Source organism: Ursus arctos, unplaced genomic scaffold (genome assembly GCF_023065955.2).
Source record: "Ursus arctos isolate Adak ecotype North America unplaced genomic scaffold, UrsArc2.0 scaffold_6, whole genome shotgun sequence".
NCBI classification, from domain to species: Eukaryota; Metazoa; Chordata; class Mammalia; order Carnivora; family Ursidae; genus Ursus; species Ursus arctos.
Window position 1 is genome coordinate 53,624,888 of NW_026623078.1, and position 23,985 is coordinate 53,648,872.

The 23,985-nt window shown below is 47.8% G+C and overlaps 1 long non-coding RNA gene across 1 annotated transcript; it reads left to right on the forward strand.

Annotated features, from left to right (window-relative positions):
- Window positions 1-950: 950 nt before the first annotated feature.
- Window positions 951-12,997, forward strand: LOC130542942 (uncharacterized). The gene is made up of 2 exons (XR_008957869.1): window positions 951-1,126; window positions 12,370-12,997. It is a non-coding gene; the product is annotated as an uncharacterized LOC130542942 (long non-coding RNA).
- Window positions 12,998-23,985: the final 10,988 nt, after the last annotated feature.

A 23,985-nucleotide genomic window follows, 5' to 3' on the forward strand; every position in this document is an offset into this window, starting at 1 on the left:
ACTAAGGATATACTGTATGGTGACTAACATAACATAATAAAAAGTTACTATTAAAAAAAATAAAACGTATTCAAAGAAGGGTCCTCCCTGCCCACCACCTACCTAGTTGGATTCAAAGTTTGGTCCTTCCTGTGACGGGGGGAGGTACAGGTGAAGCCCCGGGGAGGATTGCGGTCCATCACTGATCTTTCTGGAGGGAGTGGGCGGGCTGAGCCACAAGGTTATTGACAGTCGGACCCCAGGGCTCCAAGAAGGCACTGCGTCCTGCGGGATGCCGGGACCAGGACGACGACTCTGTCCTTCGTACCAATAGAAACTCTGCGTCTTTGATGTCGACGGATTGTTCTAGTAGTTAAAGAAAAAAATACACTGCTAGGAAAAAATGTGTAAATTTTCCTGCCACAACTGAAGCTCATGTGTTTTTTTCTGCTTTCTGTGAGTGCAGCTGGTAGCGGGTCACCCATGTCTCCAGGCGAACGGGAAGTAGCTGTTCACGCTCCTCTCCTCCATCATAACCCCGATTCTCCAGGGCTGACACCGAACCGAAGCGTGCAGGGGTAACCCTCCCACGGCGCTCGGACAGGAAGCGGGCTTGGGCTGGCCATGGGAGAGGGGTGCTTCCCAAGACGCCCACCTTATCGGCTTTACTTTTCCTTGGCAGGGGGGAGGTGAAAGACATAATGAAATTCACTGTTTTAACCACTTTTGAGTGTGCGATTCAGTGACATTACATGCGTTTGCATTGTTGTGCATTTGTCACCACCATTCATCTCCAGAACTTTCTCATTTTCCTGAACGGAAACAGTTCCCATGAAACAATATCTCTGACGTCCCTGTCCCAACCCCCTGCCCTCGGGAACCTCTGTGTTACTTTCTGTATCTACAAATTCAGCTACTCGGTTTTTTTTTTTTTTAAGATTTTATTTATTTATTTGACAGAGAGACAGCCAGGGAGAGAGGGAACACAAGCAGGAGGAGTGGGAGAGGAAGAAGCAGGCTCTCAGCGGAGGAGCCTGATGCGGGGCTCCATCCCAGAATGCCGGGATCATGCCCTGAGCCGAAGGCAGACGCTTAACGACTGAGCCACCCAGGCGCCCGACGAATTCAGCTACTCTAGGTGCCTCGTGTAAGTGGAATCATGCAGTACTTACTCTTCTGTGACTAGCTTATTTCATTTAGCATAATGGATTCAAGGTATATCCGCATGGTAGCTTGTGTCAGAATTTCCCCTCGTTCTACGGCTTCTATTCCACTGTATGGATATACTAGTTTTTACGTATCCATTCATCCATCCACAGGCATTTGGGTCGTTTCTATGTTTTGTCTCTTGTGAATAATGCTGCTAGGAACGTGGATGTACAAAAATCTGCTCGAGTTCTGCTTTAAATTCTTTTGGGCATATACCCAGAAGTGGATCAAGTTTACTTTTTAAAATTAAATGTTATTGACTCAGACAGCTCATAGTGTATGCTTATCCTTGGACCTTGCCCTTCCACTCCAGAAGAGAGAAAGCCAGCGTGTAAACAGCAGCCTCACACAGCAAAGTTCGGCCTAGGCATTTGTGATATCGTGATTTCTAATAAGAACCGTATACTTGGTCTTCTGCTCTGGAACGAGCTCCTCAAAACCCTTTTAATTTCCTAAGTGATAGGAGCCAAGGAGGCATCTCTTCTTCCTGGTTCTTAAAGTGGCTCCAGAGCCGGAAGGGTGAAATGGGTATCTTTTGTTATTTTGTTATTCATAACGAGCCCCTTTCAACCACACCTTATGTTAAGGAAGTGACTTTTGTAAAGCCCTTAGTAACCTAAGGATGGGGGCACCAACCTTGATTAGAGGGATGGAACTTTCAATCCCACCCCCACTGCCCCACCTCTGGGGAGAAGAGGGGGGCTGAAGGTTGAATCAGCCACCGATGGCCAATGTCTTAATCAGTCATGCCTATGGAATGAAGCCTCCATAAAACCCCAAAAGGACAGGGGGGCCAAACACTCAGAGAGCAGGGGAGCTCCATACCCCTTCTCATGTACCTCAACCCATTCCTCTCTTCTGTCTGGCTGTTCCTGAGTTATATCCTTTCGTAACGAACCAGTAGCCTAGTAAGTGAACTTTTCAGAGTGCTGTGAGCCACTCTAGCCAATTAATCAAACGTGAGGAGGGGGTCATGGAACCCTGGGACTTATGGCCAGGGGGTCAGAAGCACAGGGGATAATCTGGGCTCCTGACAAGGGTCTGACATGAACGGCAGGGCAGACCCGTGGACTAAGTCCTTGACCCGAGGGCCTATTTCTCCAGGTAGATAGTATCAGCATCGAGCTGAATTTCAGGACGCCAGCAGGTTTTGCGGATTGCTTGATGCGTGTCAGAAGAGAAGGACCCTGCAGTAGAGCGTGGAGAGTAGAGGGGACGCACAACAGTGGGCCCTCAGAAACTGAGCGCGATCCGTCCTGTACGCTGAGGAGAGCAGAGTGGTGAAGACTCTGTGGCCAGACTGTGAGCACTGAGGGGCAGGGACTCTCATTTCCCTGGGGCACCCAGCCTCTCATCCAGCCCTGCGCACAGTGGGGTGTCACAGGAATGTGCTGATCGAATGCATGATTGAGGAAATGGAATGACATTTTATGGGGACTTAAAAAGGACAACTTTTATCAAGGACATGGCACTTAGGACCTTGAAGAACCCGAGGGAGGAGGTGGGGAGCATGGCAAGGCTCAGTGTGGGAGGAAGATGTCCTCAGGGACACCTACCGCCTAAGCATCGGCGTGGAGGCAGAAGGCCCAGGGCGCAGGCAGGAAGGAGGGGGCCAGCTTGTCAGCTGGGAGTCCTAACTCCCATTCCTTCAGAAAGTGACTGAGATAGGACCTTTAAAGAGGTGACTGAATGAAAATGAGGCCCTTAGGTTAGGCTCTAGTCCAGATGGACTGGTGTTGTTATAAGAAGAGGAAATTTGGACACAGAGGGGTCCCAGTGATATGCACAGAGGAAAGACCATGTGAAGACACAGCACGAGTGAGGATGGCCATTCACAAGCCCAGGACAAAGGCCTCGGGAGAAACCAAATATGGCAACACCTTGATCTTGGACTTCCAGCCTCCAGAAGTGGGAGAAAACAAATTTCCATGGTTTAAGCCCCCCCCCCCCCCCCCAGTCTGTGGTACTTATGACAGCCCCAGCAAAATACTACAAAATCCCTGTGATCAGCAGGGTCAGAGGGCATAGGATGTGCAACTCTCAGATCATGTGCTTTCAAAGCAAGGAGCTCATGCTTCCCTTTCCTCTCTCCTCATGGGCTGTGGATTGGGGCTGAGCCATATTTGTGCAGGGAAGGTAGCAGCTGGGTGGGAGGACAGCGGGATGGGAGGAGCCCGGGCCTCTGGCACTACCAAGCCCCACACCAACCCTGGAGTGCCGAACCGTTCTGTGAGGAAACTAAACCCCAGCCCCCTGTTGCAGCAGCCCAGCCTGTGTCCTAAGTAACGTGATAGGCAGGCTACTCGAGTGCTAGCTGGTAACTGGGACCTGAAGAGTGAGGCCACTGGGACAGATAGAGGGAAGATGGAGGAAAGGCTGCAATGGACAGGGTCCCGACTGACAGCATGAAGGCATCCCAGGACCTGGAGCATGCCAGTACGTAAGCAGAAAGAAAGGAAGAAGCCCTGTTTCTCAGGCCATGGCCTTCACCTTCCTTCTATGTCTCCTTGGTTTTTTCCATCTGCTCCCTCTAACCTTTCCCCTCCTGCAACCTCTGTTCAACCCTCCAAATATTCGTTGTTGCTCCTCATTTTCTCCAGCAGTCTTCTGGCAAGAGACCCCAAGGAATAGAGGGGACCAGCAGTGCCTAGGGCCCTGCCATCCCAAGGGTCTGCTGTGGGACAGGGCGGGCAACCAAGAGTTGGAGGACACTTTCTCAGTTAGAAGCCCTTCAGGAAGCTCAGGTTCATTCAGTGAAGAAATGAATACTACACTTACTCCTAATACCCCATGGCAGGTCCAGGATGGGGTGGTACACTAAGGTATAAATAAGAGGACTTTGGCATTTCTTAAATGACTATAATATGCTAGATGCTTTATAAAAATATGATCGCTCATTTAAATCTCATAACAATCCTGCATCTTCAAGATGAAATGAATAATTTCAATTTTTGAGTAATTTATCGATCATTCGTAAGTTGCTCTTAACAATGATTCTATAATTTTCTATATAGATGAAGATCAGAGTTCACAGTGGTGAAGTATTTCCTCAAGCAAAATAATTCAAGTAGACCTGAATTAAAGAGCTTTGCCGTTTAATAGCTGTGTGACCTTGACAATTGTAATCCTCTCTTTGACTCAATTTCCTGATCTGTACTAAACGTTAACAACAGGAGAACTTAACCGTATAGGAGTGTTGAGAGAATGAAAAGAGAATTGGCAGCTAAAGTGCCTAGTTCAGAACCTGGCATTACACTAGTCAATAAATGTCACTTTGGGGGGAAAAAAAAATCCCCAAAAGCTTAGCTCAATGACAGAACTAAAGGGCCTATTACCTTAAGGACAAGAGAAAACTACTCCTTAGAGTGGCTACATTTCACTATAGGAGCAAAGTGGTGGACTCTCTAACATTGAGAGATGATGGCGATGAGGATGGTAATGGTAATGAGGGTGGTGACAAGGGTGGTGATGAGGGTAGTGATGGTCATGAGGATGGATGGTGATGAGGATGAGGATGGTGAGGAGGATGGTGATGAGGATGGATAGTGATGAGGATGGTGATGAGGGTGGTGATGAGGATGGTGATGAGGATGAGGATGGATGGTCATGAGGATGGTGATGAGGATGAAGATGAGGATGAGGGTGGTGATGAGGGTGGTGATGGTGATAAGGATGGTAGGCATTGATTTGTAACATCTCTGTGTCAGGCACTGCACTAAACTCTTTACACAAATTATCTCATTTAATCAACTTATAAGCTGGTCTTCATATCCTCATTTTACCAGTCAGGAAGCTGAGTTTTTCAGAAATTAGGAAGCCTGTCATGTAGTAAGTGGTGGAGCCTGAGGGGAGCCCAGGCATAGAACCTCTTTGGTTTGTTTTCCATCCTTTCCAAATCACTGTAGTTAACACTAGTGCTATTTTTCCAATGATGCAACAAACCATCTAAACATTTCTAAATATGGAAGCTTCACTTTTTGTTTTTCATTCTTTTCTTTCATTTTCTTTTCTAGAAACTTTTGAGAGACTGCCCCTTCCCTTTATTGGGTATTAGAAAAACCCTTAAAAATAATTAACATTGAGATTCTTGGAGACCCTTGCCCCAGGCACAGCAAAAATCTTATACAAATGTACTCTGGACACAAGACTCAAGACCCTAGTCTCTTTTCCTCCAGATTAAAATTTTTCTTTTCTTTTAAAATTTGTTTATTTAGGGGCACCTGGGTGGCTCAGTCAGTTAAGTGTCTACCTTGGGCTCAGGTCCTGGGATCAAGCCCACATCAGGCTTCCTGCTTAGCCAGGAGTCTGCTTCTCCCTCTGCCTCTGCCCCACCCCCCTGTCAAGCACTGAACATGCTCGCTCCCTCTCCTCTCAAATAAAAATTTAAAAAAACGATTTATCCTCTCAAACAAATAAATTTCTTTTAAAAAGATTTATTTATTTTGGGGAGAGAGAGAGAGTGTATGCGTGCCCAAGTAGGGGGAGGGGCAGAGGGAGAGGGACAGAAAAAGACTCCCCACTGATCATGGATGGTGAGGAGGATGGGGCTCCATCTCACAGACCTGAGATCATGACCTAAGCCAAAATCAAGAGTCGGATGCTTAACCCATGAGCTAGCCAGGCATCCCAGACTAAAATTTTTCTTAAACCTGCTTATTTTCCATTTAAAGAAATGTTCTAGTTTTGATAATAAAACTTTTAAAACTTGTGGGCGGGGGTGGGTGGTGGTCAGGGAATAGAGTCTTCACAGTGCATGTAATAGGTCTCCTAATCCAGATTCTGCATTAAAATGGATTAGAGGGTAGATTGGGTTAATTACAGTAGCTTTCTGAATCTAAATCCAGACATGTTGTATAAAATTCTAGAATGCATGAGAAGTACAGAGTTACCCAGATTCACAGTTTGCCAGAAAACCAGGATGGAAAATAATCAAGGGGCAAGGCACCCAGAAAATAACCCAAAAGGCACCAGCTGGGCCGGCTGTAGACAATTACAAACTCCAGGGGAATCCAGTCCAAGTGAGCCTCCAGCCAGGCAAGACATCTCACTCACCCCACAGGGTGCTGAAAATGCGAGGAGGAAGGAGGCTGGCTAGCAAGGGACTTGCCTGGTGGAAGGTGGGTAACCCCATCCAGAAAAAGTGCTTCCCCAACTTCCAACAAACAGCCTTGTTCACAGGGTGCACCCTCTCCTTCCCCCTCCAAAGTTGACCCTATGGGTGGTCCCCGTGGAACATGCAACATTCTCAAGGCTTCATCTCACCTCGTTCTTCCTCAAAGTTTTGGGCTAGAGCAGTGTTTCTCCAAGCCTGGTGGCAAGATCCCCACCTCTCCCCCCGCCCCCAGCAGAATCACAAAAGATGCTTCGTCCCCCTTCTAGCCCTGCTAAGTCAGAATCTTGGGGCTTGGGCTCAGGAATCAGCCCTTTTAACAAGCTCTCTAGGGATTTAGATCCAAACTCAAGGGTAAGAAGCACTGAACTGCAAGCAATTTGAAACAGGAATGGTGTGTTGTCCGCTGTGGTTTTCTTGGAGCCTGGCACAGGGTCTGTGACTGGTAAGTGATCAGCAGTCATTTAGGGGATGGATGAATGAATACCGGGAGCTATATCCCCGTCATTTGGGGTGGGAGTTAGCTCGCAGAAGAAGGGTCTCCTGGAAGGCTCAGGCCTGCCTAGGCCAGGGCAAGGCCTCCTGAACTCTTCTTATGTGGGGCCTGGCGTCTCTGCCCCTTTTGCCTTCCTTTGCCCTGCCCTACGGCTCAGCCACATCTGAGCAGCCCCAGCCCTGGCCCAGGGCCTAGCAAGGCCACCCTGCAGTCAGATGCTTCTCTCTCCAACAAACTGCCAGACCAACCACATTGGGCTCTCAGGACTGGAATTTGACAGAACAGGAACCAACCTCAGGTCTGCAGACAGCCACACCACCCTGAGCCAGGAGGGAGGTGCTGGGGTCAGCCCAAAGAGAGGCCAGAGGTTTAACCCCACTGAACCACACAGAGCTGCCATCCAGCCTTCCCCGGAGCGAGGTTGGCCTTCCTGAGCCAGCTCTAGCTAGTTAATGCAGTACAGCAGCTCCCCCATCCTGGCCCCCCCCCGAACACTGAGTTCTGGACTAAGTTGATGAAATTATCTGATGTGGTCACACTGCCTCATTTTGCAGAGAGCAGTTAGCTTTCACCACACTTTCATTTCTGCTATCTCTGTTATCTCATTTTGTCCTCCAGGAAGTACAGGGGTATCTGAGAGGACAAAGAGGTGGAGCAAGTGCTCAAAGTCACAGACCTGCTGAGAGGACCAAGGTCTGTGCCTCTGCTCAGAGCCCGGCCAGAAGACCTGGGGAGGCAGCTGGTCACATGCTTCTCAAACATGACCGTCATTAACCCTCACTGGGGAGTGTGTTTGCCAATCTCCAGACCCTCCTCAGAGCATCCAGTGGGTTCAGTGCCCCTAGGAATCTGTCTTTTAAGACGCCCCTCCAACTGAAGTGAACAATGAAGAGGCATTCTAACATACTTCTGGAGATCTCACTGGTTTCTGTGGTTTGACAAAAACGAAGGATTTTAGTGGTGAGAATTTGGAAGCCCTTTGAAAGGAAAATGGTGTCTGAAACCCTCAAGCCCTTGGCTTACGCTACGCTGGGGGCCCCTTCAGAGTGATTAACCCACTAAAAGAAGATAAATATACCCTAAAGCTCTTAGTCCTCTTGGGTACTTTGGCAATGTTCAACAAGTAAGTGTTGGTTTCTTTCTTCCTTCTCTTCAATGCCAGTAACCTTTGGCTCTATGTTCTTAGCCTAATTTTGATTTTTGTCCCACTTTTGCTTTTAGCTGGTTTTTTTGTTTGTTTTTAAGTCACCTTCAGTTGTCACATTTTTTATCCCGTCTTTCAAACTCCTGAAAGCTTGACCTTTTCTTTCACACACCAAAGGCTCCCTAGTTGAAAATGTCTTGGGGCTCACATCGGAGCAATCAATTCATTTCCACCTGTGTCCCACTTGGACATTGACACCCTTCCCACAGCCAAACCTCTGGCCCAGAACTGGCCCTGCCACCCACCCCCGCAAAGGCCACCCGTGGTATTTATTTAAAGATTTATTTATTTGAGAGAGAGAGAGCAAGCACAAGTGGGGTAAGAGGCAGAGGGAGAAGCAGGCTCTCTGCTAAGCCTGATGCAGGACTCAATCTGGGGACTCTGGGATCATGACCTGAGCCAAAAGCAGATGCTTAACCCACTGAGCCACCCAGGTGCCCTCCCCTCACCTGTGGTATTTATATATATAAATTTTTTTTTTAACTGTGTTCCCTGGGGAACGTGGAGGATGGTACCTCCACACAGCCCCCCAGGCCTATTCTAGATAAGAGCCTCCTCTGGGCAAAACTGACAAGATAAGAATTAGTGAAAATGAAGGCCTACAGTCTTCCAGACTTAGAGACGATGGTGGGTCTGAAGTTTTGATAGAAGTCTGCAGTCAGTGTTTTCCAAGTGAAGTGCTAGTGTGTGCCTGACAGGCTGATTACTAAGATATTTCTCTTACTGTTTCTGTTTTGCTCACTTCTAGTCTCTCTAAAATCTTTGCATTACTTATTTTCTAATTATAAAAAATGCATGCTCATTTAGAAACTTTGGAAATCCCAGAAAAGTATAAAATAGAAAAAAAAAAAAAAACCCTCACAAAGGTCCCACCACCCAGAGTCCTTCTATTAACATTCTGCTGTATATAGTTCCCTTTTCATATCCGTCGAGTTGTTTTTTTTTTTTTAAGTCTTGAAGGAATGTAAGATTGTTAAAGATGTTGCAGAGTTGCCATTTCTTTCTTTCTTTCTTTTTTTTCTGATGCAAGGTTCGATGATTCATTAGTTGCGTATAACACCCAGTGCACCATGCAATATGTGCCCTCCTTACTACCCATCACCGGTCTATCCCATTCCCCCACCCCCCTCCCCTCTGAAGCCCTCGGTTTGTTTCTCAGAGTCTATAGTGTCTCATGTTTCATTCCCCCTTCTGATTACCCCCCTTTCTTTATCCCTTTCTTCCCCTACCGATCTTCCTAGTTCTTATGTTCCATAGATGAGAGAAATCATATGATAATTGTCTTTCTCTGCTTTATGCCCGTCAAGTTTTAAAAAATGTATTTGGGGTCACACTATTTTATAACTCAAATTTTTTTCACTTGTATATAATGCTACGTTCCTCAGGTCATTACAGCTTCTAAAGCATGATTTTTAGAAACTCCCATAGAATGGAATTATTTGAATGTACCATAATGTACTCACTAGCCCTGAGGGGACACTGTAATGGATAATCACCATTTTTGTGGACCACTTAGTACGCTTTGTATCTGAACCCTTTTCCTACGTCTAGCTACTCTCCACCCAGTGAGATAGAACCTGCCTCCCACAAGGGAAGCTGGAGAGAATACTTTTCCCGGCTATCTTGCTTTGAGAATGTGGTCCCATATCCTGGGCCATGCCAATGAGCTGAATTTGCCCCAGAAACTGGAGCATGAAGAAGCAGGAATCTCAGGCCTCCAGCTGGTTAAGGTGGGACAGGGGTGACAGCTCCAACAGGTTCCAGAAGGTTCCAGAACCCTGCCATTCAGCAGCTGTGGTGCTGACAGCATTAGCTGCAGTGTTTGTGCCCAGGGGTGTCAGCAGGGGTGTCTTCATTAGATATACTGTGGCTTATTCTGAGTGTTACTTCTGACCTCCTCCATGCCTGATTCCCTGGTTTTCCTGGAGATAATATATATGGTTATGTTGTTTCAGCATTTGCCATTTTAAATAATGTTGGGGCTGACATCGCTGGACACAATTCTGTACATATCTATCCATTTCTATAGGTTAAATTCCTAGAAGTGGAATTCCTGAGTTAAAAGTAGGAACATTTTCCAGGCTCTTGATAAATGTTGCCAAATTATGCTCCAGAAAACGAGGAATTTTTAATGTCCCATTTTTGCAGTTTCCTGGTTTCTTTTTTTTTAAAGAGGTGATATTTCTCTGTAATGTGTATCATTTTCCCAGTTTTCATTTATTCATTCAACAAATGCAAACACTGACTGTGTCAGGCACTGGGCAAGGCCCTTAAAAATAAAAATGTATCCAGTTAAGTAGCATGAAGTAAAAAAGACTATAGCAGGGGTGCTGGGGATATTAAGTCTTAATCAACAGCACCCGTCTTCCCAGCCTGATGCGAAACCAAATGAGAAATATGACAAAAGAGTAAGGTGTTTAGCGTTAAAAATATCATCTTTGTTAAGTTGATATTGAAACATCTGGCTGATATCTGCAGGCAAACTGGCTTCCTAATTCTGAAGCCTCAAATCAGGCAGGCTTGCACACTCAACTGCAGGAACAGAAGATAACTTGCATTCCTTATTAGAAACTAGCACCCAAGGGACACCTGGGTGGCTCCATTGGTTCAGCATCTGCTTTTGGCTCAGGTCATGATTCCAGGGTCCTGGGATCGAGTCTCACATCGGGCTCCCTTCAGCAGGGAGCCCGCCACTTCCCCTGCTTGTGTGCTCTCTCTTTCTATCTCTCTCTGACAAATAAATAAATAAAATCTTAAAAAAAAAAAAAACAAGAAAGAAAGAAACAAACAAACAAACTAGCACCCGAGAAAAAGGATAGAGGAAGAGCCTGGGTTCCACCTTCCACAATCACCAACCTGATGGGTCTCGTCTCCTTCCAGGGAGCAAGTGGTAGACGGGGGTTACCAGGAGCGCACGGTCCGAGGAAACACTGTCCCGCGAAGGAAGCACCTGCAATGAGGAAGATGTATTCTCCCCTGACAAGAGTTACAAACAAGAGGAGGGCCAGATTGCCTTGGAGGGTGGGGAAAAATTTGCAATGGACCCAGGTGTTCTGGAACACTAGGGCCTTGAAGGATTTCACCTGCAGCACGAGTGGTGCAACCAGCTCGTTAGCTCTGCAAGCACCTGCAACAGACCTGGAAACTTGCGAATCAAAGAGAAAATGTCTGAGGCAGATCAGCCAGTGTTTGCCACAGACAAGGGGACTAGATAAGAGATCTTGTCAGTATATTACTGGTTCTGCTTCAGGGGGAGTCCTTCCTCCCCCGGAGGCCTGAGCTTTTGGGTCCTGGACAAGAACCCTCCCCCATGTGGCAGAAACTGGTAGCTGGTCCCCAAACCAGTTTCCTAGTCATCCTGGCCACAGCTCGATGACAGTGTCCAGTGTCTCTCATAATTAGGTACAGCCATGGGACTAATTTCTGGCCAGTGGAAAGTGAGCACAAGAGCTGCAGCATATCCACGTAGGCTCCATAGTGGGATGCAGAGTCTCCCCAAAATTCACGTCTCCCCAGAACCTCAGATGTGACCAAAAGAAAGACTTGAATACTTCTGACCCCAATGGGGTCCCCATACCAAACAATTCTCCACTTCTCCGTGGACACCCATTGGGTCTCCTCTCAGTGAACTCAGTCCTGACACTGACTACCTGGAGTTAACACAGACTCCACAGGTTGAAGGCTCACTCCCACAAGACTGACCCCACTTCAGACACCAATCCCAAGTCCTAGGTTGTCACCCATACTTCTGACCAATCAGCTCTAAATTGGGGGAATCCCACAATCCCCTCCTCAGGTTTGAGAATTTGTTGGAACTGCTCACAGAACTCAGGGAAATGTTATAAAGGATATAATAAAGGGTACGGACAAGCAGCTAGATGAAGAGGTACAAAGGGCGAAGTCCAGGACGGTCCTGACTGTAGGACCTTCTGCCCCCATGGAGTCGGGATACAGTATCCTCCTAGCACATGGAAACTCCACCAACCTGGAAACTCTGCAAACCCTGTAGCTGAGGGATTTTTACAGAGGCTCATCACGTAAGCATTAACTCACCTCCACCCCCTCTCCCCTCCCTGGAGGGTTGGGGTGGGGCTGAAAGTTCCAAGCTTCTAATGATGGTGTGGTCTTTCTGGTCACCAGCCCCCATCCTGAAGCTATCACCAAGAGTCGCCTCATTAGAACAAAAGATGCTCCTGTCACGCAGGAAATTCCTAGAGATTTAGGAGCTCTGTCAGGAGCTAGGGTCAAAGACCAAATATTAAAAGAAAAGCTGTTCTGACATCTTTATCACTCAGGAAATTATAAGGGTATCAGGATCTCTGTCAGGAACTAGGGATGGAGACCAAATATATATTTCTTTTTATGTCCCAGGGACCTTATTCGGCAGAAGGATCCATGAGATCATCTGGATTACAGCGGACCTTAAATCCAATGACAAGTGTCCATATGAGACAGCAAAGGAGAAGTCGCAGAGAGACACACAGGGGCGAAGGCCAAGTAAACAGAGGCACAGAGTGAGCGAAGCATACACAAGCCAAGGAATGCGAAGCATTGTTGGCAGCCACCAGACGCTGGGAGAGAGGCTTGCAAAAGCTTCTCCCTGAGAGTCTCCAGAAGGAATGAAGACTGACACCTTGATTTTGGACTTCCGGTCTCCAGAACTGTGAGAGAAGAAGCTTCTATTGTTTTAAGACATGAGGGTGTGGTGATCTGTTATGGGAGCCCTAGGCACTAATTCAGGCCCTAAACCCTTCGCGAGGGCAGTCTTCCCTGCTCGTGCCCCTCTGGCTGGCTGGCACCGAGACAAGCCCTCAGAGGTCCAACGGAATGAGCCTGGGTCCCTGCCTCACCTTTCGGAGGGAGCAGGAACACCTGTGGGCCAGAAGCCCTGTTAGCTGCAGTAAACCTCCCTTCTGGATGTATCTGTACAGCGGCCAGAGTTATCTTAACGACCCCCTCCCCTGCCCCGAAAAGCAATAAATTGGCATTCTGGTTTGCACAGCAGTCTTGTGGAGTTTGTAATTCTCGTCTGCCTCTGAAAAGACAGACCATCTATAAATACACTGAAAGTCCTGTTGTCAGAACTGGGAAGCCGAGAAGCAAACCCTAATCCTCCAAACGCAAAAAACAAAACTGGGGCCAGGGGCCTAGTCTGCACCCAGCCACCCTCTGGCAGATTCTCCCCCCCACACACACCCCTTAGCGTGGTCTCTCCCACGGCCCCCAAACCTCCCGCTTGCTCCTGGACGGGGCGCGAGGGAGTGGAGGCCAGGCTGGGCCAACTTGGGAGCCAGGACGCATCCCGGTCTCCGCCTCTCCTGGGTGGAAACAGTGTGCCGCTGAGCGGGTCCTCTCCTCCCCAGCGACTGCAAACGTGGGGCTCGCTGGGGGGAAGGAGCAGCAGGCGGGCCAGGAGGGCAGAGGGGAGGGCAGGCTCTTTCTGAGAACAGCAGGAGAGGAAGAATGGAGCGAAGGAAGGTGAGCGAGGAGCTGGAGCCCTGGGCACCTCCGCCCGGCCCTGTCCGCCTCCAGGCTCCTTCCCGTGGAGTGCAGCGTAAGCTGCTCTCTAGCGGGGCTCGGCCATGTAAACCTGACCCTTGGAGGTGAGACAAGGCCTCCCTCCCAGCACCGAGCTCCTTGGTGGCAGGCATATGCTCTGTTGGACGCTCTGCGTCGTCTTCCCCTCCACCCCCGCTCCTGCAGATCAGGAAGCAGTGGTCATGCAGGCTGCTGGACCGGGAGGCCAAGGTCAGGCTGTGAAGTCCCCCGAACGCTGAGGGAAGACTGAACCCCACTCTGTGGACATTGGGGTGACTCTCAGTAGTGGCTTGTAAGATCTGTATTGTAGAACACCAACTCTGGGAGCCATACCTGCAGAGTAAGACCACAAGAAACACTTGCGAAGCTGAATGAAAGCAAAATGCCGTATTGCTGCTCGCCACACAGCGTGTTTCAGTCTCGCGCACGCATACTCGCGCACGCGCACGCATACACGCACGCACGCACGCGCCCCCCAGCCTCCCAGCCACCCCCGCTGAAAGCAGGAAACTATGTGGCTGGCTGGCTGGCTTCCAGTGGGCTCCCCAGCGGCTAGCGGGATGCGAAGCTCTGCTCCCCGAGAGTGAGTCCATGGAGACAGAGGTCACCGAGGGTAAGGATCGGAAATGCCAGGTCCGATGTCAGAAAAAAGTCTACGTCAGCCATACAGACGACGTCACGTCATCTTCCATTTGTGCCCCGTGCATGTAGGACAGCTTTGGTGAGGGATGCCAGCCAGTGGTGGAGTCAGAAGGCGGCTCCGCTCCCAGCTCACGTGGAGATTTCAGGCCCCTCCAGGGTTTTGGAATCCAGGGTTTTGTTGTTTTCTCCTCTCTCTTTTCCCTTCTTCTCTTCCTTTACTTGTCTGGCCTGAGAATATTCTTGGAAGTCTATGGTCCAGAGAAGTCCTGGTGGGTCATTTGTGCTAGCAATAAATCCCTCACCTCAAGAAGGTTAAGTTGAGGGAGAGTCCTGGGCAACTCAGTGGGGCTGAGTCAACACCATACATGTCCAGCCCAAAGCTCTGTGCAGGGAGTGAGATAAACATTGCATCAGACACTGAAGCTACCCAGAGAAGGTGACAGGTCATGGGCCTAGATGGCAACAGGTCAGGACAGGGTGTTGCCAGGGGCTGAGGAGCTTAGGACAGTGGACATTCAGGAAAGAGAAACGTGGTAGGGAGGGCAGAGACTCCCGAGAAAATTTTATGGAAAGGATGGAGCTCAGCATAAGCATGGCAAGAAGGTGTGGCATCCAGGATGGTCTTGGCCCCCCTGGAGGAAGGATCAGAATAGGCCAAGTGGGTACAAAGACCCACTGGACAGAAACCCAGAGCTGCTCAAATTCCATCCTTTCCCAGCTCAGGAGGCTTGGGGTCTGGACCCCCATCCTTCTGGAGCATCTGTGCTCCTTTACTCTGATCTTCTGCTGTAGTCTTTGTTCCAAAATCTGGTCTGCCTCAGTTGTAATGCTAGATTTCTCCCCCAGCCTCCGAGACCCTCTGGGGGGGACACTCTGCCTTTGCCCAGACTGTGCCTTTGGACCAAGTATTTGCTGCCAACACCCCACACCTTGGCTTCCCTGCCTCGTGACTGCATCAGGGGATAAGTCTTCAGAGGCTTCTCTCTAGGCAGGACACAAAGAGAGGGGGAGTTCTGATGAGCCCCATTCTTGGAAATAATCACGGAGGACAGAGGTTCCAATGGCCACTAGGGACCATCTTGGGAGCAGGAGGGGCTAGGGGAGCTGGGAGCCATAGATGAGAAACCGAGTGCGAACGCCTGCAAACATCACACCTATAACTGCTACAAACTGCCCCCAGGACTCTAGGAATGCAAGAAAGGTTACCTTTTATCAAATTCAATCCATTCTGGCTTCTACTTGCCAAGGTGGGGAGAAACATGAAGTCAGTCCTTTCAGGGGCCCCCTTCCTCCACTCCGCACAAGAAACCTCGGTGCTCTCCTACCTAACAGCTGTGCCCACGAACTTGGCAGCTGCTTCTGGAGGGGCCCGCTCCTCCGAAAGGCCACCCCCCACCAGGCTGTGCCTCCGGGCTCCAGTGTTTGAGGCCTGCCTTTGCCCCGGGCATCCGTTCCATCCCGGGGCCAAAACAGCAAATAATCACTTCCTGGGCCTAGAAGTTCCAAATTGGCTACCTGCCAACATAAAGGGTTTATTTTTATATGAATTAGATGCCAAAGTTAAAAATCAGGACGTTTGATACAAAAATCTGAATTTCCATGGACAGTGAGGTTGATTGCATAACATCCTGAATGTACTCAATGCCATTGAATTGTATACTGAAAATGGTTAAAACGGTAACATTTTGTGTCACATATATTTTACCACAATAAAAAAGAATCCAGATTTCCGGCTTTTTAAAAAAATAGGACTGTTCTGAAAATTGCTTTTCCTCATAGCAACACTGGTACCTTGGCCATCTCTGCTTGTTTCCTACACGTGAGGCTTGGGTCCTTTATAGGATCCACCCCACCCTTCCGACAGATGTTTGGGTTTGAGACCCTGGACTCTCCTCTCCAAAAGAATCTCAGGGTTGGAGGAAAGTGGTTTTCAGGGTGGCCAACCTATACCACCCACTCTATATATTACTTCCTCCCCAGGGAAGAGAGCTTGAACATTGGGAATCCAGGGGTCCAGTGTGCTTCTGTGGGGATCCCCAGCCGCTCCCGGGGCTCAGACCTTTCCTGATTTGTCAGCGGCCACCTGTTTCTCAGTACTCAATTGCATGGAAAGCCTTTCCTGTGAGTTTCATAGGGGACAGCAAAGAGAAAGGGAAGGGGAGCCCCAGAGTCCCCGTCTGCAGCCAAACCAGAATGAGCAGGGACCAAGGGCGGGGGGGGCGTGGGCCCAGGAGAGGAAAGCAGGTGGGGTCCCTGGTTCCCAGAGGCCTGCCTTAGGAATCCTGAGGAGGAATCCCGAGGAGGAATCCCCGGGTTTAGAGCTGGGTCCTGTATGGGTTCATTTGTGTCCCCCAATCACTGCCGAATTCATAGGTCTGAATCCCCAGGACCTGTGCATGGACCTTATTTGGAAATAGGGTTGTTGCAGATGTAGTTAAGATAAGGTCGTGAGGGTCAGCCCTAATCCAACACGACTGATGTCCTTATAGAAGGGGGGAATTTGGACCCAGAAACACGCACACAGGGAGAACGCCCTGTGAAGATGAAAGCAGAGCCGGGTGCCGCCGAGGAAGGCGAAGACTGCCTGCGAACCGCCAGCAGCCGCTGAGTGGCACAGAAGCCCCCAGGAGGAACCACCCAGCCGAGGCCTCGATCTCTGATTTATAGCTTCCAGTACTGTGGGACCTCGGTTTCTGCCGCTTAAGCTCCCCAATCTGTGGTGCTTTGTTACGGCAGCCCTGGTGAACTCATGCAGATTTGAGCCAAGGGGTTCCAGGATGGGCCCTTCCCCGTTCCTGCTCGGAAACGGACTTCCATAGTGGATGAGAGTTGCGTGTGTAGAGGAAAGAGATATTTCTAGGGGCGCCTGGGTGGCACAGCGGTTAAGCGTCTGCCTTCGGCTCAGGGCGTGATCCCTGCGTTATGGGATCGAGCCCCACATCAGGCTCCTCCACTATGAGCCTGCTTCTTCCTCTCCCACTCCCCCTGCTGTGTTCCCTCTCTCGCTGGCTGTCTCTATCTCTGTCAAATAAATAAATAAAATCTTAAAAAAAAAGAGAGAGAGATTTCTAGACAAGAGACGAGAGAAGTAAGGTGAGCAGAAATGAGCCCAGACACGATGCTTTTGCAACGGGGAGGGAGGCGGGAGTGCAGGTGACAGTGCCAGTTTTTCCCGTGCCTCCCGCGTCAAACACAGTACATCCGCCTGTCCCTAAAACAAATGTGTTCGAGATAAGTATTACTATCAGTCCATTTGATGCATGAGAAAAATGTGGCTCGGAGAAGCTGAACAATATGTCCAAGATTAGGTCAGTGAGAAAACCATGGTTTGAACCCAAGATCACAATGTTTTCAACTTTCCAAACACAGGAGGGTGGGACAGGGCCCTAACGCTCACTCGGATCTTCCCGCTGGCCTGGGCTCCCTGGGCCTGTAGCCTGGGGCTGGGCTGAATCTTCTAGAACCAGCCCAGCCAGAAGTCGGAAGTCAATCCTCCCTGTGATCCCTATCCCAGACATGGCCACTGGGCAGATGCCGCGTGGAGCCAGCCAAACCAGAACAGAGGAGCCAGCACCGGGGCCAAGTCCTTGCTCCAAGTCTCTCCCACAGTGACGAGTGGCTACGCCGAGGCCACCCAGGCTGCCCGCACACTGGCCAAGAGACGCAGGGTGGTTTGAGAGCAGCCACACTTACTCCTGCTGAAAAGGATTTACTTCACAGCTGCCAAGGAAAGCCTGAACACAAAACCAAACAATCCCTAAAACATTCAGATTCAGAAAAAAAGGTTAAACACCTCTTCACCCAAGCGACAGGCCTGGGGAGAAGCTGGCTTGTAGCTCCAGCTCAAAGCAGGGGACGGTCAGGGACTCCGCTGTCTGGCCCAACCTGGAATTTATGACTAAAGAGCACACGTGTCCTGCAAAAACTGTATGCCTATGAAGTCCTCCCTTAGTCCAAATGCCTCTAAAGCCCTCTGTTAGAACCCCCTCTTTCTTCCCCTGAAGGTAGAGATAGCAAATAGGTGATCTAGTCCGGACAGGATCCTTGCGGCTGGGGCATCTGAAATGTGGAATACCACCATTCTCATCCACACTTCCAGGCTGTGCTCAGTCTGTGCCAGGCATTCTTAGTGCTTTATAGATGCTACTTCACTTGTCTTCATACTTAATCCGAGCTTGCCCTAGGTCGCGAAGCCATAAAATGGTAGAGCTAGGATTTGCAAGTCAACGACCGTCCAGAACTCACGCTTTGGGCCGTCATGATACTCTGCCTTCTTAAAATATTTAGGGAAGGGGATCAGCATTTTACTCACTTAGCATTTGTGATACCCTCACCATCAAAGCCAGGCACAAGGCAGCAGTTGTCTACACTGTGCTCTTTCTCTCCTAGTCCTTAGAGCTGCTGCGAACAAAACGCCGGAGAGACCTGCTCACCCTTCATTGTTAGCTTCCGCACTCCCCAGAGGATTCCACCCTCCAGCCTTCCTCCTTCCACACAAGATGCTTCAGGTGAAAGGAGTAGACTGTCCCCATTAAATACCTGTGAATCTCAAAACTAAGGCATTAATTCCAAGATGTCTCGTGCATTATCTAGGATGGTATCATCGTGCTATTCAAACAGTGGTTTATAACCTTTGCTTTGTCTCCAGCAGCGTGCTGGTGGTGTCATGGGGGGGAGGGGGTGCTAAAGCAGCTTGCTCTCTCTAGGTAGACTAGCTAGACATGAGCAAACACCTTGCAGAAGAGCTTCCTTGTTCAGGATCCATGAACGGGGATGTGGCCCCGTTTAGTTATGCAAATATAAGGCACCCAATGTCATGGGGGGAAGTGTAACAGATCTTTTTTCCCTTTAAAGTCATACCCCTCAATACCTCATGTTATGGTGAAATGGTCCCTGGAGGGGGGTAAATAAATTCCCTGGGAGCAAAGCAGCCTCATGGGACAAAAGGGCTTGTATCAGTCAGTATACATTTCTAAATCAAGCTTATGCCTTGGCAACCAATAATTCCCCCAATCATAATGTTTTAAAAACTACCAAGATATAGTTCTCACTCCTTGTCATACACGTTCCAGAGCTAAGGTTGACTAGCTGGAATTTTGCTGGTCGCCATAATGGAGGGAAAGATCTGGAGGGCCTAACATGGGCAGTTACATACTCTGGTCAAGAAAGTGACACAGCATTTCCGTTCACAGAACTGAATTAACCAGACCTGAATGCATGACCCCGCCCAGCCACAAGGGAGAAGAGCAATGCTAGCACGTGTCCAAAGAGCAAAGAGCCTGAAACATTTGATGAACTCACTATTCTGACCCCTCTAGGGGTCAGGGATGGGGACGCAGGCTCCCCTTCTTTTTAATTTATTTATTTTTAAAAATATTTTATTTATCCATTCCAGAGAGAGAGAGAGTGGGGCGGGGGGGAGGGGCAAGCAGATCTCATCTGTGCGCTGAGCCCGACGTGGGGCTCCATCTCAGGACCCTGAGATCAGGGCCTGAGCTGAACCCAAGAGACAGACGCTCAACCGACTGAGCCATCCAAGCACCCCGCCAGGCGCCCTTTCTGTTTGAAGATCGCTGTTATTAGAACCACACTGACAAAGAACAGAATGGATGTGATTAATGGTGTTGGAAGGCAACAGGACTGGGTTATATCTCCAACCTACAAGGCTGACTCCAGCCTTGACTGAATTTTCCTAGTTGAATCAAATTAAAATTTGGGAAGAGAATATTTAATCTCTTAGAAAAAAAAATAAAAATGAGCAAATCCAAACAAGAATATCAAAAGACCATCATGATGCCTATTCCATTCACGATATTGCTGGGATTGGGCAGAGAATTCTGAATCTGATTTACATCCGTGGCAGAACAAGTTTATCTTTTGAGATAATTGAGAGAAAAGAAGGGATTGTCAAATTACTTTACAAATAATGTTTATAAGTATGTAATGAAGGAAAACTTTGTTGAGGATAAAGATTATTCCATGACTAAGAAATACCTGAGTGCACCACAGAAAAATATATCTCCCTGATGGCGAGGAATGACGCACTGCTTTGGGCATGATGTCGCTGTGTGACATGGGGTAGGGGGTTGAAGATGCTTAGCTCTCATCGGAAATTTACCAGACACTGGAAGTAGGAACTTAAAACCAGTTTAGAAAATACTGCTTCCTGTGTATTAAGACAGAACAGTACAGACTGACACAGATTGACCAATATAATGGGCTGCTTTGCGTCCCCTCAAAATTCACTCAGAATGTGATGGTACTTGGAAATGGGGTCTCTAAAGAATTAATAAGGTAAAATGAGGTCATTGGAGTGGCCCTAATCCAATATGACTGGTGTCGGTAAAAGAAGAGGAGATTAGGACACAGGCAGATATAGAAGGAAGACCACACGAAGATGCAAGAAGATGGCCACCTATAAGCCAAGGAGAGAGGCCTCAGAAGAAACCAGCCCTGCTGAGACCTTGATCTCAGACTTCTAGCCTCCAACTGTGAACATTTTTGTGAACATTTGGAATTTGACCATCCCTCCTAAGAGGGACCACACCATCACAATTTCTAACTCATGTTAAAAACTTTGGAGCCTTTTCTGTCTTCATGATTTGATCTGAGTTGTGACAGTGCGGTACCCACCCCTTGTACTGGGATAGATCTCTTAGCATTGGTTTGCTTACTTTTTCAGTTTTCAGATCTAATTCTCTTGAGAAGCAGGTCAGATAAGCATTAAAATCCCCATTTTATAGCTGATGAAACAGAGCCATGAAATTAAATTGCTGAGCTCATAATTACGGACATTTCAGAGCTGATAGCAGCACACGGGCTCCATGGCCCCAGAAGAAGTTTCCCGTTACAGGGCCACACTGTTTTACTTTGTCCGGTGGTGATAAACACTCAATGCTTGTATTTATCTTTTCAGTGAGACTGTGCAAAATAAAAGGGTACCTTTTAAAAGTGATAGTCAAGGCTCAGATAGTCTAATCAGAGAATCTCATCTGATCTACAAAAGCCTACCAGTGATCATTCCTTCACCACTTTGGGTTATTCTTAACTTCTCTCTTTCTTTTCTTTTTTTAAATTTTTATTTATTTGTCAGAGAGAGAGAGAGGGCACAAGCAGGGGGAGTGGCAGGCAGAGGGAGAAGCAGACTCCCCACTGAGCAAGGAGCCCAATGTGGGACTCAATTCCAGAACCCTGGGATCATGACCTAAGCTGAAGGCAGACACCTAACAGACTGAGCCACCCAGGCGCCCCCCCCCCCCAACAGCTTTTGTATACATAACCTTGTTTGAGCTTGCCAATAGCTCTGTGAGCTGAATAAGACAGGTGTGTTCAGCCCTGTTCTTAAAGTGGGTGCAGAGACCGAGAAAAATAAAGCAACTTTCCCAAGGACTAAACTAGTTATCAGTATAATCAGAACTAGAATTCAGGTGTGATGGTTAATTTTGTGTGTCATCTTAATGGGGCCACAGAGTGTCCAGATATTTGATCAAACATTATTCTGGTTGTGTCTGTGAGGGTGTTTCTGTATGAGATTAGTATTTGAATCCATGGCCTGAGTAAAGCAGATTGCCCTCCCTATGTGGGTTGGCCTCCTCCAATCCGTTGAAGGCCTGACTACAAAAAAAAAGACTGAGCAAGGAGGAATACTTGCTCTCTGACTGCCTTCAAGCTGGGGCATTCGTTTTTTCCTGCCTTCAGACTGAGACTGAAACGTCAGCTCTTCTTGAGTCTTGAGACTGTCTCCATTTGGACTGGAACTGTACCATCGGCTCTCCTGGGTCCCCAGCTTGCCCACTGCAGATCTCGGCACTTGCCAGCCTCGGTAACCACATGACGCAATTCCTTATCATTAATCTGTTTATATAAATCTTATTGGTTCTCTTTCTCTGGAGACCCCTAATACCTCAGGTCTTGTAATTCCACCGGTGCTCTTCTCCTACGCCTTCTCTTGGGCACAGCTACCTGTGTAGAAAAGGAGAGGCATTTCTATTGGAGAACCAACTCTAAGCCTTTTCCCAAATTCTTCTTAAGCTGGTCAGAAAAATGCCAGAATTGGATTCACACACACACACACACACACACACACACACACACATATGCACATACACACAAAATCAGTGAGACATCTCTAGAAAAAAGGCTTCCCTTAAGGTGTCCCTTGATTTCATTTCCCAAAAGATTTCTCTTAACTCCAAGGTTTTGCTGACTGTCCAGTGCTCTCAACGAACATCCCCACTGATGACCTTGCCTCATTCTGAGTTTCCTCCAAAGAGAACGGGTGGGGTGAGAGCTGAGCCATTCCAGGCTGAGGAATTAGACTCACAGAGAGGGCTTTGGTGAACCTTGTGTATGTCCATCTTGATCAGATTTCTTCCCTGCCCAGTTAAAAATACAATGACAAGAACTTAAATTCCATGCGCCTCTTTGAGAGCTTGGAAGGTCCTTCCAGCACTAGTAGAGATCGATGGGAATAAGAAAAAGGCAGTTTTCAGCTTGTCATCGCCTTTGTCTGTACCCTGCATGTCATTTCACAACTCCTTAATTGTTCTTACTCCCTAAAGTTGCACAGAGCTCCTCTCAGTTCAGTTTTCAGTTTGACAAAATTTAGTGAGCCCCTGCTGTGTGTCAGGCACTGTGTGAGATGCTGGTGATAGAGCAGTGAGCAAGACTCACAGGGTCCTTGTTCTACAGTCAAGGGAAAAAGACATTAAGCAGTTTTGGCAAAGTGTAATTATTAGAGCAGAAATGTCAACATGAAAGGGCAGGGAAACATTTCCAGCAGAAGAAATACATAGGTGGAGGCTCAGAGCTTGGACATGGTGTGTTGAACAAGGTGGGAAGTGGTGCAGGGTTGGTGGAAGTGCAGCAGCGCGGGTCTTCTAGCTCTGCTCGGTGCCTTCGGCCCCCACTAGCACCTGCAGCTACTGAGCACTTGAAATGGGGTTAGTTCTGACTGAATGTACTGTGCACATGTAATAGATACTGGATTTTGAAGATTAGTGTAAAAAAAGATATACTACCTCAATAATAATTTTATATTGATTATATGTTGAAACAATAATACTTTGGATTATTGGGTCAAATAAAAATATTAAAATTAATTTAAATTTTTTTCTGATGTGGCTACTTGAAAATTTCAAATTACATATGTGGCTCACATTATATTGCTATTAGACGGGACTGTTCTAGACCGTGTTAAGACCTACACTTGATCCTAAGAGCATTGGGAAGGTTTTGAAATGTCTTAAATGGAGAAGTGACATGGTCAGGTTTGCATTTTCGGAAGACTGGCGAGGAGGCTGGATGGTGGGAGACAAGATGAGACCAGTTTGGGATAGTTGCGGTTGTTTAAGTGAAAGAGGGTGGATTAGATGAGTGGTAGCAACATGCATAGAGAAAACTTTCAAAAAGTCAAATTACTAACATCAAACAGCTCTCATTCCAGTGAGAAATGATAGGTTGAACCTCTATGAAATTTCCATCTTTGTCAATCAAAAATGGTTGAATAGTGAAAGAAGTAACAAGGGCAAAAGTTAGAACAATTGAGTCACAAAATAAGTATTATATTATAATTCAAAGAATGACATAAATATCCCTAATCCTATAGTGACATAAATAACTGAACACATAAATAAACGGGGGAGGAATAACTCTTTCCCCCAGAATTCCAGTTAGTAAATAATGAAGGAAATAGGAAATTGCTATTAGCCTATCACAGTAATAACTGCCATAAGCAAGATCTATTTACTCATACTGAGTGGGCAAAGGTATAAATGGAAACAGGTTATTCGTCTTAAAGTACCTCTC